Genomic DNA, 13,876 nt, shown 5'->3' on the forward strand with positions numbered 1-13,876 from the left:
GTTGTACAGGGAGACACCGTTGTATTTTGTCAGCACTGCCGAGGGTAACGTAGGCGAAAAATTCGCGGTCGAGTGTCCCCTACGCCCACGGTGGTGATCTATAGTGCATCGGTCGTCGACGAACCCCATGCCGGCTTGCAAGTAGACCATTGACTTTTGCAACTGCACTTTTTTGTGTGTTCTTTTGTAATTCACTAATTTTGTAATAGGGGAATTGTCCCATTTGTAAGTCAAAGATAATCTCGTAACTTAAACTTGTAGTTTTTTTGTTGCCTGCTTATGCAAGTCAACCATTGAGTTTTTGTAACAGCTAAAAAACCTCAACAAAAACTTCTTTTTTCAAGTCAACATATTTTTTTAGTTTGTATAGTTGCCCTTGTTGATAGTTTACGCAACTCTCAAAATTAGCAACCCTTATTGATTAATGATTAGACGAAACCGAGTTACATGTTAGATAGTGAACACATGAATTTTTCCCTTTTTAGTTTGTTTTCAATGTCCCAATTATTTTGTCATTTTTATCTCGCAACTTTTGAAGTTTTTTCTTGTTGCCTACTTGCTAGTTGAAACCACAAACAAGAAGATTTTTCTACTAGGGAGGGAAGCCTCATTTTTGTAATTGAACCAGTTTTTAAGTTTTTCCAGGGGTTTTGTTGCAAGATATCCCAAAGCACCAATGGTTCTCTGACAATTATCCACACTGACACATTTACTTTGTCCATTTTTTCGTGTGGCACTGTTTGAACTGGTGGAGGTGGAGCAGAGGAGGAAGAGAGGGGGCGAATACCTCGAAGGCGAAGGTGATGGCGACCGAGCTGGCCACCGACGACTGATACGTCTCCAATGTATCTATAATTTTTTATTGTTCCATGCTATTATATTATCAACCTTGGATGTTTTATATGCATTTATATGCTATTTTATATGATATTTGGGACTAACCTATTAACCCAGAGCCCAGTGCCAGTTTCTGTTTTTTTCCTCGTTTTAGAGTATCGCAGAAAAGGAAAATCAAACGGAGTACAATTGACCTGAAACTTCGCGGAACTTATTTTTGGAAGGAAAGCAACCCGGAAGACTTGGAGTCCATGTAAGGGAAGCTTCCAGGAGACTACGAGGTAGGGGGCGCGCCCTCCACCCTTGTGGGCCCCTCGTGGCCCCCCTGACGTACTTCTTCCGCCTATATATCTCCATATACCATAAAAACATCCGGGAGCACAATAGATCGGGAGTTCCGCCGCCAAAAGCCTCTGTAGCCACCAAAAACCAATCTAGACCCATTCCGGCACCCTGTCAGAGGGGGCAATCCCTCTCCGGTGGCCATCTTCATCATCCTGGTTCTCTCCATGACGAGGAGGGAGTAGTTCTCCCTCGGGGCTGAGGGTATGTACCAGTAGCTAGGTGTTTGATCTCTCTCTCTCTCTCGTGTTCTTGAGGTGATACGATCTTGATGTATCGCGAGCTTTGCTATTATATTTGGATCCTGTGATGTTCTTCCCCCTCTACTCTCTTGTAATGGATTGAGTTTTCCCTTTGAAGTTATCTTATCGGATTGAGTCTTTATTGATTTGAGAACACTTGATGTATGTCTTGTCGTGCGTATCTGTGGTGACAATGGGATATCACGTGATTCACTTGATGTATGTTTTAGTGATCAACTCACGGGTTCCGCCCATGAACCTATGCATAGGGGTTGGCACACGTTTTCGTCGTGATTCTCTGGTAGGAACTTTGGGGCACTCTTTTAGGTTCTATGTGTTGGTTGAGTAAATGAATCTGAGATTGTGTGATGCATATCGTATAATCATACCCACGGATACTTGAGGTGACATTGGAGTATCTAGGTGACATTAGGGTTTTGGTTGATTTGTGTCTTAAGGTGTTGTTCTAGTATGAACTCTAGGGCTGTTTGTGACTCTTATAGGAATAGCCCAATGGATTGATTGGAAAGAATAACTTTGAGGTGGTTTCGTACCCTACCATAATCTCTTCGTTTGTTCTCCGATATTAGTGACTTTGGAGTGACTCTTTGTTGCATGTTGAGGGCTAGTTATGTGATCCAATTATGTTATTATTGTTGAGAGGACTTACACTAGCGAAAGTATGAACCCTAGGCCTTATTTTTTAGCATTGCAATACCATTTGTGCTCACTTTTATCATTAGTTACCTTGATTTTTTTATATTTTCAGATTACAAAAACTATTATCTACCATCCATATACCACTTGTATCACCATCTCTTCGCCGAACTAGTGCACCTATACAATTTCCATTGTATTGGGTGTGTTGGGGACACAAGAGAGTTTTTGTTATTTGGTTGCAGGGTTGCTTGAGAGAGACCATCTTCATCCTACGCCTCCTACGGATTGATAAACCTTAGGTCATCCACTTGAGTTAAATTTTCTACTGTCCTACAAACCTCTGCACTTGGAGGCCCAACAACGTCTACAAGAAGAAGGTTGTAGACATCAATGACCCCCCCCCCCCCGCAGTGCACCTCCGCACAATGGACGAGGCACTCGCCACGGACATGGTGAATGAGCGCCGCACGGCAGGCGACGGGCGCAGCAGGATCACTGTCGACGACCTGTGCACCGCCGACAAGCTATCATCGCACACCGTCCCCACCGTCAATGACCTCTGTATTGTAGACAAGCCAACTCCGTGCACCGTCCCCATCGTCCCGGACTTCCCCGCAGCCAAGGAGCTGCCGAATCCAGTGAGCATCCACCTCCCCCCTCCATCCCTTCAACCTGCTTGATTTTTTCCTTCACACCGTCCAAATTAGTCAAAATTGTGGCCATCCAACTCGATTTTTGTCGTCGCAGTGTGCATCCTGTTGTTTTTGTAAACCAATGGAATTCTGAAATTTGTACTGGCTCCTGGGTCCTTGAAGATTAAGTAAGGCAGGTGAGGGGTGGTAACTGTTAGTTGTTTGTGTATGTACACTACTAGGGAAAAGCCTATACACAGAATCTTACCAGTAGCGCTGTACAAAATCAAATGCTACTGCTACTTAGTAGCAGCGCGTGTAAATAAACCGCGCTACTGCTATGACTTTTGCAGTAGCACGTACTAGCGAAAAGCGCGGCTGCTATGTTTGAACTGGGCGCGCATGGCTAGCCCAACCTAGCAGTAGCGCGTATACTGGCCCAACGCTACTGCTACTCTCCTTAGCTGTAGCGCGCTTACGTGTAAGCCGCTGCTGCTACCGGAAATAAAATAAAGTGAAAAACAAGTAGAAAAGTAAATGAAAATGGAAGAAATAGAAAAAGGAGAAAGGAAAAAAATAAAATGTAAAGAAAAATAAAAGAAAAAAGGGAAAAAAGAGAAAGGAATAGCAGTAGCGGGTTTCAGGAAACGCGCTATAGCTAACTTAGCTATAGTGCGTTTTCGGAAACGCGCTACCGTTACGTTTCACTTAAACAGCTGTTCCCCCCCCCCCCCGGCCCCCCGGCCACCACTTCTTCCCCAAATCCCTTGCCCTCACCGCCGTCTCCCCAATTCGCCGTCGCCCCACTTCGCCGCCGTCTCTTGCCGGTGTGGACGCCCGCAACCTCACCGTCTCCCCCTGAGGCCGCCGTCATCCTCACCGCCGCCGCCCGAGGCTGCCCTCAGCCTCACCACCGCCGCCCGAGACTGCCCTTGACGTCACCGTCGGCGCCCTCCACCTCATCACCACCCAAGCCCGCCCAGGACAGCCGTTGCCCGTGCCCGAGCCCGCCGTCTCCGCCCCTGCCTCCATCATCGAGCACCTCCCCGCCATCGTCTCTCCCCTCTTTGTAAGTCCCCCACCTCTCCCCCACACATCTCTCTCTGCATTCTAGAGAAAAAATTAGTAGAGCAAAAGTTTGTTTATAGCAAAAAATTTAGTTTAGAGCAAAGGATGTTAAGTAGTAGATGTTAGAGCAAAAATTAGTTTAGAGCAAAAAATTTGGTTTACAACAAAAGTTAGTTAGGGCAGTAGGGTTTAATTAGGGTAGATGCTGCTTGTATAGTATATAGTGATACTAGTAGATGTTAATTAGGTTAGGGCAATAGTGGTACTAGTAGATGTTAATTAGATGTTTTTCAGTTAGGGCACTAGAGTTTGCTAGGTTAATTAGGTTAGTAGTGCTGCTAGTAGTATTGGTACAGTAGGTTAATTAGGTGATGTTAAATGAATAACCTAAATGAATGAAATTAGTAGTTAACTGAATTTTTTTTCCTTTCATCATTATAGAGCACTAAAGTTAACTGAATTTTGTTCTATTAGTAGTTAAATGAATTTTCTTCTACACTGTTTGCACATGTGGTTGCTCGTGTATATTTGGACACTGTTTGCAGGGAATGATGCTTAGTGGCCTATGTTTTGCCGGAATGTTGATTCATTTCTTTTCCGGCAAATTTCAGGTTCTCGATTTGTCCACTTTTTAGCAAAGCTCATGCCGAAATTTTCCGTGAATTTCGGCATGACTTGTGCTACAAACTAGGACATATCGAGTGCCCGTGATTTGCCGCACCAGGAAGGAGTCAACATTCCTGCAAAACAATAGGCCTTTTTATGTCATTATTCATTTTATTAGGTCTAGAATTAATTGACTAGATTTAATCATAGGAAACATGGCTAGCAACGATGAAGGACAGGGTTCTGGTGATTGCGACGACGCCTACCGGGCGGCAGACGAATTTTTTAGCCTTACCGATGATCAACCGATGTTATTGCTGGGCCCACCGGTGGCATCGGGGACTGAGACCGACACGCAGACCGGTGCTGAGACTGAGACCGGCGCTCAGACTCAGACCGGCATCGAGACCGGCGCTGAGACTGAGACCGGCGCTGCCTCGGGGAGCGGAGCCGGTGTAGAACCGAAAGCAAAGAGGCAACGGGTTCCTAACAAACTCAGGACTACTAGAGTGGTGGTCACGGAGGTGGACGACGGCAATTTTGAGCCAACGGCGCCCGAGGAAGCGCGTCGATGCTACGGCAATCAAATAGGCTGCATCGTACGGACAACCGCCACCATCAACGATGAGAAACTACAGAAGATAGAAAATATGAGGAGCTCCCTCCTAAAGAAGTTTCACCAGATATTCTTGTTCCCGGGCCGGAATGAGAAGGATTATAAAGATCCAGATGAGGACCCGGCAATGAAGAAGATAAACAAACACGCCATGACCAAGTTTAGCGACGCGTTGGCCGCCTGGAAAAATCGAGTGAAAGCAAGGATCATCGACAAGAAGGAACCCTACTCCGAGATTGTAAAGGATAATCCGACAATCACGGAAGAGCAGTTTCAAATATTCAAGGAGGCTTGCGAGGCCGAAGATGCCAAAAAAAAGTCTAAGTACATGAAGGGGCTTCAAGAGAGGAACATTGGGAGCCACCACCTCGGAAGCCGTGGTTACGGCGGAAAGAGGTCCAAATGGGCCAAGGAGGACGTGGAAGCCGCGAGTCTGGGCATCCCAGACCCCTTGGCGGAGTTCACCGTCCCGCAGGAGCGTGATGTCCTCAGGGCCCGGCACCGTTGGGACCCAGTGAAAAAGGTTTACGAGACAACACCGGTCATTATGGAGTTCATGAGACTGCTGGTAATTTTAGTTTCTGATCAATTCGACTGCACACGTTAGTCATATTTGTAAACGATCGTTGTGCCTTTTGCAGAGAGAGCAGCACAGGATTGCGGCCGAAAGCGACTCACCGTCTGAGGCATTGGCGAGGCCCAAGTAGGACACTCCATTCAACTGGGCATTGAACATATTGAAACAACAACCGGTGGATACTCGACCGTCGTATGGACGCGTGCACGGTGTCGGAGACGGCGCCACGTGGAAGAAGTACTACTGTGAGACCACGGAGGAGAGAAAGGAAAGACGGAGGTTAAATGAAGAAAACATCGACAAGAGGGTTGAGATTGCGGTTGAGAAGAAATCAACTGAGACAGTCACAACAGCGGTAGCAGACGCAAAACAGGTGGCTTTAGATATTTCTACTACCTTGGTTCCGGCCGTTTTCAATTGGACCAGGCAAAATCCAAAAAAAGATGCAGCGGACTTTCCCCTTGCTGACTTCTTGGCGGGGAGCAGCTCGACTAGCGCTGCACCAGCACCTGCAGCTGCACCTGCTCCCGCACCGGCTCCCGCACCAGACATGCTAGGCGGTGCTTCGTCTTTGGCTGAGCTCGACACCCTCACGGTATCTGTCACACCGGCCCCTTCAATATAAATGTATAATCTCCCGTTTTCATTGCCTTTCGGATGTCTCACGTCACAGACTTTTCTTTGCAGACCGACGAAACCCCGTGCACCATATTGTACACCATCGGCGACCAGAAGGTGGACGTGGGGAAGGTGACGATAATGGAGCCAAAGGAACCATTGTTCCACAGCCGGCCGGTCCCCCCGAACATCTTCAAGGTTTTCGTGGCTAGTGTCAAACCGGGCCACGAGAATTTGCCTCCTCCAGTACTACTGGGGGATGACGACGAGACACCACGGCGGCTTGGTGATTGTTGCAATGCTGGGTGGGTCCTGTTGTGGCCAAAGAGTCTGCTTCGTCTGGAGGCGGCCAGGAGCACACCCACGAGCACGCAGCCTCAGCAAGGTATAAACATTAACACCCCACCTAACCTATTATCGTCGGGTGTCGGGTTGGGTGATAGCGGACGGGGTAAGGAGGAGGCTCCATTAGTCGCTGATGACGTCGCCATGGATGAGGATGAGGACGACGATGGCGTTGCTGAAGAGTATGTCTATACTGGCGCCTCCTCAGGGTTTGAGCGTCATGAGTCGGTGCCTAAATTGCCGTCTCAACATATTATGGATGACCTTCTGGTAGTAAAGAAGTTTAGGAAGAGAGCGAGGAAAGGCAAAAAAGTTGTTTCTTTGATCCAGCCGCCTCAGCAGCCTCGGCTTCAGGACCGTATAGATATCCCCGGTGCAGATAAATGGCATATCCCCGGTCAACCAATCCTACCTGCAACAGCGCTACGGGCCAGATTCGGCGATCTAAAGAGACTTCATGACGATGTGCTGCGGGTAGAGAAAGACCTCATCGCCTCGAAAGATCCAGGATACCCACTCTATGTGGTTAACGTTCCGCGGCAAATGTCGTACGTCAACAGCTTCCCCACGGATAAGTTCTTCCTCCGATTCGATTACATATTCGACATGTTTCACGTGAAGAAGCCGGATTTTACGTTTGTCCGCCTTTATGCCTTGCACATGAACTACATCATCGGGGTTGAGCAGATATCTCATATCTGTGTCGCTGACCCGTACTACATGCACGAGGGCTTCTTGGGAGGCTGCGCAAATCACCGTGAATATGTGAGGGATTACATCGTCAATTTCATGCTCGCCAATAAGGACAAGGAGGCGATTCTCGTGCCTTATCATCCCGTGTAAGTCATCCGCACTGCTATCCTTCCTTCGATTTCAATCATTCATTTGCATGGTGGAGGCTAATTAATTTGAGGACTTATTTTGCGCAGCGGCGGGCGCACCGTCCTCATCATCCTCTACCCCCGATTCTCCCACGCTCTTTACTTGGACTCGTCGAAGAACATTCACAAAAAGGATTACACCCACATCAAGGATGTTCTCGACAGTGCTATGTTTTACTACCAAGCAAGGGGTGGAGAGGTCAGGGACAAGAAGAGAAGGGGCGGCAGGGTCGCCTTCGGCCATAAGACCGACTTCTGCTGCATCCAGCAACCGAATGATTCTCTTAATGATGGATTCTATGTCCTACACCACATGCTAGAGTACAGACGGGATCACCAGAACCTTCGCATGTCACCTAGATCCGGCGATGCCCATATTCTGCAGTGGGCAAAGGACATAGGAGATATCAAGGATCATCGACTTCGAGCTGAGTTCTATAACATCCAGCGCGAACTTGCCCAAATCATCATGAAGGAGGTCGTCGGAAAAAAGGGATGTTCTACGGAGAAGAAAAAATGTCACGGGAAGACGTCCGAACATGGATAGCCTCTCAGCGTCTCGACCTAAAGCCTTTCACTAGGCTCGGGGACTATCTCCCTGACTTGGATGGATGGAATGACATGTTGGAGTGATTGTCGATATATGATAATGTGTTCGTTTAGTCCATACTTTCTGTATGACAATACTTTGAGTTATGCACAGTGAAACTTTATTTGTGATGTAATTAAACCGTCCTCCTCCTCGACTAGCGAAGATCACTCTAGTTAGGGCATTTTGGGGTACAATGAACTTTGTTATTTATGCTTATGATATGTTGTTTTTATTTTTGCCAAGTCTATCTCTTTCTGTTGCTCAACTATATATGTTGCATATCATCGACTCATGTGATGATGCAGGTGCATTGATCATAGATGGCGAAGAAGTGCTATGCCAGGAGTATATATACGACAAGTGGCCGGAGTGTCAAGCCCTTCCGGTTTCCGAGCGACAGGCAGTAGTTAGTTTAGAGGTTCACGCTAATGCGAAAGAGGGATACGAACTCATGTTCTCAAAGTGATAGCTCTTCTCGTGTATATCATTATTTAGATGGATGACGATGTATTTGCATATCATTCGAGACTTGTATCGCTATTTTCGAGATGATGACGAGAGACCACTTTGTGTTGGATGATGATTATGATGATGACATGATTTGTTGAGACTAATTGTATGTATATGCTATGATTACATTTGTATGTGTATGATATGCTAAAGATTATTGTATAAAGCCTATTCAAATACAAAACAAATAGCAAAACAAATATGCATGAAAAAAAACTAATAAATAAACTAGTAGTAGTGAGGGGGGAAATTTAGCAGTAGCGCCGCATTGTCAGTAGCGCGTCCCAGCAAACAGTGCTGCAGATAATATCAGTAGAGCCCTTTCCCAAAGAGCGCTACAACTATTCATGTATAGCAGTAGCGTGGGACAACTGGCGCTACTGCTATATGTTAGCTATAGTGCCTTATTAGTAGCGCCGGTGCCCGCGCTACTGAGAAGCCCAAAACCCTCGCTGCTGGTAGGCTTTTCCCTAGTATTGGTATGTGATGCTCTGTTCTCCTGGGTACTTGAAGGATCCTAAAGCAGGATGCAATACTGAATGAATGGTAGGTGTGATGTTATATGCTTATGTCTCTGCAATTATTGGCTATTTTTAGCAATTTGGGGATCAAGAGGTCTTTCAAAAACATGGGGGTTTGTTTTTGCATCACCTAACAATGAATGGCAGCAGGCATATATGTTTGACTTTTGGGGATTTTTACATCTGTGCCCCTGGTTCCTTAGCCATACTCATTCATCCCCACGCTCTTAACTTTTGCTCACTTTTCCCCACTCCCTTGCCCGAAACCCTCAGAACTGGTCACAAACGGTGGATGTCGTCGGATCAGTGGTTTGACCATTAACTCTGACGAGTGGGGCCGCGCTGACTGTCTCGCCCGTTGGACCTAATGAGTGGGGTCACGTGGGACGGTGCCACTGTTTGCCCGTTGGGCCCTGGTTAGACTGTTGGGCCGTGCGCGCGTGATACGTCTCCATCATATCTACTTTTCCAAACACTTTTGACCTTGTTTTGGACTCTAACTTGCATGATTTGAATGGAACTAACCCGGACTGACGTTGTTTTCAGCAGAATTTCCATGGTATTATTTTTGTGCAGAAATAAAAGTTCTCGGAATGTCCTGAAACTTCATGGAGAATATTTTTGGAATTTATATATAATACTGGCGAAAGAATCAACACCAGGGGCCCACACCCTGTCCATCACCAATTTTATGATGCTGATCACCATGTGTGAGTAATTCTATCGTAGGCTTGCTGGACGGTGATGGGTTGGATGAGATTTATCATGTAATCGAGTTAGTTTTGTTAGGGTTTGATCCCTAGTATCCATTATGTTCTGAGATTGATGTTGCTATGACTTTGCTATGCTTAATGCTTGTCACTAGGGCCGGAGTGCCACGATTTCAGATCTGAACCTAATATGTTTTCATGAATATATGTGAGTTCTTGATCCTATTTTGCAAGTCAATAGTCACCTACTATGTGTTATGATCCGGTAACCCCAAAGTGACAATAATCGGGACCACTTGTAAGTGTCAAAACCGGCGGATCTCGGGTAGGGGGTCCCGAACTGTGCGTCTAAGGTCGATGGTAACAGGAGACAGGGGACACGATGTTTACCCAGGTTCGATCCCTCTCTATGGAGGTAATACCCTACATCCTTCTTGATTGATATTGATGAATACGAGTATTATGAGAGTTGATCTACCTCGAGATCGTAATGGCTAAACCCTAGAGGTCTAGCTTGTATGGCTATGGTAATGAATATCTCTCCCTCCGGACTAAGTCCTCCGGTTTATATAAGCACCGGGAGGATCTGGGGTTACACAAGGTTGGTTACAAAGAAAGGAATCTACATATCCGGTCGCCAAGCTTGCCTTCCACGCCAAGGAGAGTCCCATCCGGACACGAGTACAGTCTTCGGTCTTCGTATCTTCAAAGCCCATCATCCGGCCCATGGCTAATAGGCCGGACGCCCGAGGACCCCTTAGTCGAGGACTCCCTCAGTAGCCCCTGAACCTGGCTTCAATGACATGGTATCTGGCGCGTAGATCTGTCTTCGGCATTGCAAGGCGGGTTCCTCCTTCCGAACTCCAAAATAGTCTTCGAACGAAACAAACGTGTCCGGATCTACAACACACAGCCGTAGAGAGTATAGTATTTCACGAATCCAATCTTCTGGCAACTTTAGGGCGTGGTTTTTATTGGCACGTCTTGTCGAAGCAGAGATCGTGTCCCCTTATTGCGGGATTTTCACCAATACAAGCGTGGGTAACCTAACCGTCCTGCGGGAAAGATTCCTTAGGAATAGGCAGGTTCTTAGGCTTAGGAGGAGGCGTTCAATACTTGCTGCCTTTATAAAGGAACCAAGGGCCGTCTTTTTATGCCAAACCTCTCCTCAGCCTTCCCAACCTCGAGTTCTAGCACCCAAGGTTCGACTTCATTGCTTCAAGCCTCCCCATCATGTCCAGACCCAGCTCTCAAGGCCGATGGGTGGCTTCCTCCGTTACAGAGGAGGATATTGCAAAGCTTCGGATGGCCAGATATTTGACCGCGGAGGTCCACCATAGGCTTCCTGTACAAGGATAGGTTATTCCGACCCCCAGATATGGCGAGAGGGTCGTATTCATATCCCACTTCCTCCGAGGGCTAGGGTTCGCTCTTCACCCCTTCGTCCGGGGCTAATGTTTTATTACGGACTAGATTTTCATGATCTAGCCCCGGACTCTATCCTCCACGTCTTGGCGTTTATCATTACATGCGAGGCCTTCCTCCGAATCCCCCCACACTTCGGCTTATGGCTCAAGACCTTCAGTGTGAAGCTGAAGGTAGTTGACGGGGAACAGGCGGAGTGCGGCGGCGCTATAGTGAGCAAGCTTACCAACACTCCCTGGCCAAAAGGCTCTTTCACTGAAACCTCCTACCAATGGCAGCGAGAGTGGTTTTATGTCACGGAACCCCGTAGCACTATGTGGGCAGATATACCTGCATTCCGTTCTGACCCTCCGCCACAGCTTGCATCATGGATTAACAAGGGGCTGGACTGGGGATCAGTTGATGAAGTGCAGACTCTACAGAGACGCATCTGAATCCTCCTTGAGAGAGACATCGATCTTGTCAAGGTGATTCAAGTGATGCTAGTTCGCCGAATCCTGCCATGCCAGCGCGGGTCCCGCCGTATGTGGGAGCTTAATCAAGAAGGATCATGAACCCTCCAACACTTCTTCGACACTACGCACGAAGGGATGTGGAAGTTGTTTTTTGAGAAGCGAAAACATTGGCCGAACACTATTGAGGACGCTGGCCTTAACTGCAACCGTTCGGATACCCCGGTAAGCATGTGTCTCCCAAACATTTTGTGATTACGCATACCGTAATATGGTACTGAGCAAGCTATCTTCTTCCAAGGCTGGATAAATAAGGCGGAACTGATTATGTGTTTGGCCCCTCTTCCTGAAGGCCCATCGAATCCTGTTCTAACAAGGATGCTAGCCCTGGCAACACACCAGAAGCCTGTGAAGGAGGGCGAGGCAGAAAGTGGGAGAACCAAAGATGACCCCTATCCCAAGGGTTCATCAGATATTGTGTCTGGAGGAACAAAAATTCCCTCATCCAAAGACAAAAGTGAGGGGGGGCACTGTCTCCTCCCCTCATAGGAAGAAAAGCGCCGCCTCCGAAGATTTGGAGAAACAAGCTCCTAAGCGAGGCAAGATGCCTCTGTTGGGTGGCTCGGGCTTGGAGGTTGTCGTAGCACAGTCTCATGACGAGGACAAGCCTCAGGCCAAATCGTAAGTGAACAAGGATGTTTTAAACATATCCCGTTCTTTTCTCGTAATGCTTAGAATATATATTTTTTGTAGTCCGACATGCAGTCTTCTTCAACAATCCTCTTCCTCGGGGGACCTTCTCCCCGAGATGATGGAAAGCGAGATGCCTCCACCAGCCTCTCCGCCCAATATGGCAGACGACTTTGAGGTGTCGTCGCAGAGGGTCTCCCACGACCAACAGGTGGTGCAAGGGATGATGAAGACATTACCCGAAGGTGACACTTCGGTGGCCCAGGGTCCAGGTACCAACAATGAAGGCCCCGAACAGTCCAGTCTACAGCCGGATATGAATGAACAGATCCCTTCAAAGGGAGGCCGTACTCCTACAGCAGCCTTCGGAGACCCAGAGGCGCCGGATATATTGACGAACATGCTGCGAAAGGCGTCCGTCTCAGAGGAACATCGTACGTTGATGGGCAAGATGGTCGAAAAGATCCTGTGCACGAAAAGTAGATTGATTGAGGCCTTCGTGGGCCTGCTAAGAGGCTTCAAGGTTTGTGACATAATATTTTCAACTATATTTTATTTGTAAAGATGCACCTGTGTATAGGTAGTAGCCCCTGAGACTCGGGTTGGCTTCCCATGGGAGGTGAATGGAGGATCAAGAAGAAATATTCAAGGACTAATCTGATTAACTTGAACACAGGCTGCCTCCCCCCTGGCTACTTCCCAGACTACGGATATTGCCGAGCTACAGCAGAAGCTTGATGTGGCCGGGGATGACATTGCGTTAATCAATATGCGTCTTGACGAGGCGCAAGGTATGTATTCGGGGCAGTCCCTTCACATACATTTTTGTGATATAAGCATGATGCTGAAAGTTATATACTGGAATATGCATGGCTGCAGATGGTGCTGCAGCCATTGAAATTCTTCGGGCGGAGCTGGCCCAGGCCAAGGAGCAGGCCCGGTTTAGTAATGCGGCTGCCGAAAAGGCATCGGCTGAGTTAAAAGCCGAACAAGCTGCTCGGCGCCAAGATGAGGAGAAGATATCCACGATGGCGCTCGAACTAAAAAATGCTGCTAGCCGTTGTGAACTTCTTGAGAAGGAAAATGAAGCCAAATCGGTTGAACTTGACAAGGCCTTACGAGAGACGAGAGAAGCGCGGTCTAAATCCAGAGCAGCCCGTGAGGAGATCCGGCAAGCTGGGGAGATTGCAGCTGGTAAGCCCTTTTTATTATAGACTAAGTTCGGCGATTCGAATTATGCTCAGCTTAACCAAGTGTGGAGTTCTTCAGATGTGTTTTTGGCCCTGCCAAAGAGTTCATCCGATGTGGCGCAGCTTTACCAAGTGCAAGAGGGGTATGCAACGGAGAAGCTTTTTTGGTCAAAGTTCGGCGTATCAAAACGCCCTGTGCTGCTGAATGAACAGATGTCCCAATGGGCCGAGCTTCACAGGATGTCCGGTGCTGCCATGAAGAACGTATACTTCAGCTGTGGCCGACTGAGCCGATTCCGAATAGCTATTTTGGCTTGGTGCGGTGGCTTGCTGATGCGGTGCCACGTATCGACGCCGTGAAG

Source organism: Triticum aestivum, chromosome 5A, assembly GCF_018294505.1.
Source record: "Triticum aestivum cultivar Chinese Spring chromosome 5A, IWGSC CS RefSeq v2.1, whole genome shotgun sequence".
Taxonomy (NCBI): Eukaryota; Viridiplantae; Streptophyta; class Magnoliopsida; order Poales; family Poaceae; genus Triticum; species Triticum aestivum.